The 5,615-nt window shown below is 37.5% G+C and overlaps 1 long non-coding RNA gene across 1 annotated transcript; it reads right to left on the reverse strand.

Annotated features, from left to right (window-relative positions):
- Window positions 1-2,379: 2,379 nt before the first annotated feature.
- Window positions 2,380-4,098, reverse strand: LOC107687270 (uncharacterized). The gene is made up of 3 exons (XR_001634111.1): window positions 4,064-4,098; window positions 2,676-2,736; window positions 2,380-2,595 (listed from the first exon to the last, which is right to left on the reverse strand). It is a non-coding gene; the product is annotated as an uncharacterized LOC107687270 (long non-coding RNA).
- Window positions 4,099-5,615: the final 1,517 nt, after the last annotated feature.

Below are 5,615 nucleotides of genomic sequence, written 5' to 3' on the forward strand. Positions count from 1 at the left end.
TGTCTGTGTCTGTGTGTGTGTGAGTGTGTGTGTGTGTGTGTGTCACAGCTAAAGCTCATTACTCTTTTAGAAAGAGTTTTAATTATGCAGATCACACACATCCATCTTATCAGTGTCTAATGGTGAGCAGCGTCTGTTCAATGGTAAGAAGCTAGAAGATGACCTGAAGCACAGAGGAAATGATGAAGGAGGATTCTTCAGGATCTATGAGGTCAGTCGCTGTAGTAGGGTGGACTTCCTCTCTGTGTCCGAACACAGAACGGGCTCAGAGCCAGACCTGGGCAGAGACGGCTGTACACCGTCATAAACGCTTCACACTCGCTGATCAGTGCAACTGCCTGCATAAACTACAGGACTCAGAAACTGCTGTTTGAATCAACTACAGAGTTTCTGCATCAAACCCTTTAAGTCAACGTGATTTATTCATACTTCAAATCCCACAAATGAATTATATAATTTAATATATATATAAACTTACGTAAAAACTCAATGGGGCCAGTTATACTTTCAATAATACTATTTCCGTATGCATTTGTTTGAGAAACATTCACAGTTACAGCATCTCTCAGCTCCTGGAAAAACCTCCAAAAGATTAACCTAAATCACATTCAAATTAGAGATATAACGGTTTGAAAGTTTCTAATCATGATTATAATGACCAAAATTATCACAGTTATCAGTATTATCACGGTATTGTTAAAATGTGCTGGAAATGTTCAAAAAAGTACTGACACATAAATCACTTTACCAAGTTTTATATTTAAAATCAACAAACAACAAATAAAATTACTTTTTGTTTGCATAATCAGTAAAACAATAACATTACCAATGATGTCCGCATTTTAAATGACAACATGACTGACAACAGTTTATCTAATAGCATGTTCAAATATCTATTGTAAATGTTCAAATAAAGCTTTGAAAAAGTCTCATAAAAAGGTAAACCTCACATTTCAGCCTTTAAATAAAGAAAATGGTTAAGTCAAAATGATAATTGATTAATAAATGATTATATGTATTTTATCTGCTCCATAAATGATTCTAGATTAGAACTTATCTCAATTGTTTAAATGTGTAGAATCCACATAAGCCTGTTTTTCATCAACCGGTCAAAATTTACAGCAGGGCATGCAGATTTGGTCAATTTTTTGTCCAGACAGAAACTGCACACAGACTGAATGTGAATGTAAGTCTCTGTAAATCTACTCTCTGACAGCAGGTGGCACTGATGGAGCAGCAGAATTACAGCTGTTTCCTGTAACCTCCGAGGACAAAGCAGCATTGTGATTAAAACACTACTTTATTAGGTATTACATGGAGCGAAGACGAAAACAAAATGCCATCGAATCTTTTCTGAAGACAATCAGAACCTTCAGGGGTACATTCATATAATTAATCATTTGCATTCATTTGTATAATTCCCTTAGCACTCTTTTAAAACCTCCCAGCTTTTCTGCCATGTTTTCACACAAAACGAAACTACTCTGTGTGCTGTGCGCACCTGAGACTGTTATTTAAAACTGTGCTTTATGATGGACAGTATTTATTTATCCTCAGTTGTTCAAATCGTGGTAATCAAACACGGTTATAATGATAATTAAAATATGAAAGGGTAATACTAACCGTGGGGAATTTTATCATGATTTATCGTCAACCCGGTAATTGTTACATTCCTAATTCAAATGTAACAAACATACTTCATTCTGGACCATTTATCCTTCTGTCGACCCGCACATAGGTCTGTCCACACACGCACAGGTTTCCGTGTTTTATGGGTTCATTCTATAGGTGTAATGGTTTTTCTACTGTTCAAACTGTATTTTCTATCCTCTCACCCTAACCCTACATCTACACCTACCCCTCACACAAAACTACAGGCATATTTAGATATTCAGAAAACTTCATTCCGTATTATTTATAAGCTTGTTTCCTCATGGAGACCAAAAACAATTTCCCCACAAGGTAAACATTTATTGGTATTACTTTACTTGATGGGACATTTGGCCCTCATAACATAGTGAATACCAGTATACTCACTCACACTTGATTTTTTATTTTAGTGGGGATTTTCCATTGACTTCTACAGAAATCAGTAAACAGAAAATATTTCCATCTTCCTGCTGTTAATCTAAGATTCCTGCCTTCACAGTTACAGTAAATGCCTCGCCTATCAAAGCTCAGCTTTCACTATAAAAAGTGATGCTTCACTTGCAGTAACAAAAAGATGAATAAAATCAGCCTTTTAATGTGGAAAAAAAATCACATGTATTACACACCAGTGTAATTATTTAGCTCTGTGACTGACATTAATGACATGACCCGAATCTCACCGATAACACATGACTGTGATACACCTGAGATTACGAAATGTGGATCATATTCTAGAATACAATCACTCAAAGTCGTCTTTAGAACGCTGTTCAGGGATCATCTTGAACAGGAAGTGAGTTTGTGAGCAGCTGCAGACAGGAAGTGCTCCCCCTCCTCAGTTTCTCTGCAGGGTATCAACCAGTATCTTATTGTACTCTAGCAGTTGTTTGTTGACGTTCTTCATCACTGGGCGGTAATCGCTTTCTACACCTTTGGAGGCGATGACTGCACAATAGAGTTAAGGAGGGCTACACATCAACTGTATTTACACTTCCCATAGAGATCCATACATGATACAAGGATACATTCTTTCATCACAAAGTTGTTCTGCACAAGATGTTGCCACTTCTTCTCCATGTTGGTCAGCTGAAAAGAGAACAGACAGCAAAACATCAAATCACACAACAAAACACACCTGAAAAACTTTACATGACACCAAAAAGCGGCGCTCACGTTCAGCTCTATTTTGCTCTTGTCATGCAGATAAACAGCTTTAGTCTCAAATTCAACTCAAGTCTACTTTATTTGTATAGCGCTTTCCACAATACATGCTGCTTCATAGCAGCTTTACAGAAAGTCATACTGTTATGTGCCTTCTATAAAGCACCATGCAAATAAAATGGATTTGACGTAATGCTTAGAGCAGGTTTAAGGCTGGGAAGTATATAACGATGGTCAGGGACATCAGATTCATGGATAGCAGGACTAAGTGTGTTTCAGGGGTCTGACATCCATCCCCAGGATTTTTTTAAGACCCCAAAATGTAACAACAGGTGTAAAATTGAAATTATGTTATTTTCGGTAAAAGGTTGGCTAAAATTATACCTTCTCATAATCTGTGTTAGACACTAATGTACAATAAGACTGACTTCATTATTATCCAAAATAAAATTGAAGTCCACTCTGTCCCCATCCATTCATCCATCATCCATCCAACAACAACAAAAGGAACCAAAATGACTGTACTGTGTAGCCAAAATATGTCTTGGATGTTATTTTAAGTGAGAAGACATGCAGGTCAATCACAGACCATTTTATTGATCTCATATCACATTGATGTCACTGAATTTCCAGAATTGTTATGTCTCCACAAAGATCTCATACAGTGATGAACTTGCTCAGATCCTTGTGCCTGCCCTGAATTAATTAGAAGATGAAACGTTTGATGAAAATATATTGACTGAAATATATTTATCTCCCTTTGAGAACTGAACCGGTTTGTTTTATGACAAGGTTTGCCATCGGTCCGTTGTGATGGGATCATCCCCTATTTAAAGATGAAATAAGGTAAACTTGTTTGTGTTCACAGAATATTTTAGAATGCTGCTGTCTCCAAAAACACTGGAACAAGCCGTTTTCTTGAGTGCACGTAAACAGATGAACCATTTCTCTCAGTCACATATTACCCACCAGATCACATCTCTGGAGTTTGACTGGGTGGTTCCTGCACTAAAACAGTTCAGACGAGGCAGCTCTTGCTAGTGTCTGCATGGGCATTATGGGAGAAATGTACACAGTGAAATCATGATTATTCTCTGTCTTTATCAACCCAATGCGATGTCTGGACAGATCGGTTTGCTCTGTTAGACAGAAACAGTCAGTGAAATCTCAGCGCGGCACAGCTATGAGTGAACAGCAGAAACACATCTGAAGCTGAATGGAGTGTGTATGCAGACACGAGTGTGTTTCTCACCTCCACATGGGTCTCGTTCTCTTGTAAATGGTACTTAAGATGTTAAAATGTTCAGAGATTTAAACAAAAAGTAATCAATAAATAGAACAAAATAAAAAAGAAAAAAGACTGCAAGTGACGTCGCTAGCGGAAGCGCAAGTGTCTGAGAATGCAAGTCTGAGAATGCAAGTGCAAGGCTGCAGCCAGACCCTTCTCAATGAACTAGGTGTGAAAACACCCTAAGACTCCTAAATAGATATTTGATCACATTTTTTTGTTACAAATTATGTAGGAACAGTAATAGATTAATTTATTATCTTTTAGAATCAAAACTTTGTATAATCTTGACAAAATACATATCGTTGGAAAGGTCTGAGTCTCAAGATTCCATATTTGGTGGTTACTTTGTGATAGAAGTAATACTGAGAGAAACATTTATACATTTATGACAGAAAAATTGCATTAAAAAATCAATGGCATTTCAATGGCGACTGGTGGCTAGTTTTGGTATAACGCCCAAACAAATTGCATAGGAATCTCAATTTTTTTTTATATCACCTTCAAATTTGGAACACAACTTATCTAGACATGTTCATGGCCCTAAATGAGAAAAAGTTATACAATTTCTGGAAGAAAAAGTTAAGTTAAATAGTATTTCGTATACATTGAAAATAGAAATGATAGCTCACTTTTACCATCGGAGTCTGAGAAAGTCTTTTTCAGCACTGAAAATAATGAGAAAAGCTCCTTTTTTCCCTTTCCAGGGTAGTAAAACACCAACATAACAACATATACCCAAGAATTATATTTAATTTGGGTCTGTACAGTTGCCTTGAAAAAAAAAAAGAAAAGAAAAGTGGGTCAAATTGACCCGCGAACATCAAAATTGTCAAAAAATTATTTGTGTGCACTTCAAAACACATCAGTATATCCTCACTTTGCATGCATGTTCATGGCCCTAAATGAGAAAAAGTCACAAAATATCAAGAATAAAAATCACAGATTAACTGGTATTTCTGACAGCTCGAAAATCAAAATGGGTCAAATTGACCCGGAACATAATACAAGGGTTAATGCGACAGCAAACATCATGAAGCTTTAACCATTAGGTGTCTTTTAACATGACGACTTTGGCTAATTTCCACAATCATTTTTGTGCCACATGAACATGTGTAACTACAGTGCGCTTGCTGCTTGTGAGGAGAGCAGGAAGCAGTACAGGGTTCAGAGCTCATGATCTATAACCTTTGGAAATGATTACAAGCAGATTTGGCTACTCCGTTACAAAGATTCACGACACACTGAAACTGGCTACGCTGCAGAAAGAGGATGTGCTGCTGGTCAGTGTGAGATGCAGAAATACTGAGACTGACCCATTGAGATGCCCATCCTCAGGGATGCCCTAATCTGCGTCCCACCAGGAGACCTGGTTTATCTGAGTGCTGGGGGGGGCATTACAGGAAGGAAGTGGAAGAAGGCTGCTTTCCTCTGATAGGCAGAAGGCCCAGCTCACTGTTTGTAGAGAGAGAGAGAAAGAGAGAGAGAGAGAGAGAGAGAGAGAGAGAGAGAGAGA

Source organism: Sinocyclocheilus anshuiensis, unplaced genomic scaffold (assembly GCF_001515605.1).
Source record: "Sinocyclocheilus anshuiensis isolate Anshui unplaced genomic scaffold, SAMN03320099.WGS_v1.1 scaffold745, whole genome shotgun sequence".
Lineage (NCBI taxonomy): Eukaryota > Metazoa > Chordata > Actinopteri > Cypriniformes > Cyprinidae > Sinocyclocheilus > Sinocyclocheilus anshuiensis.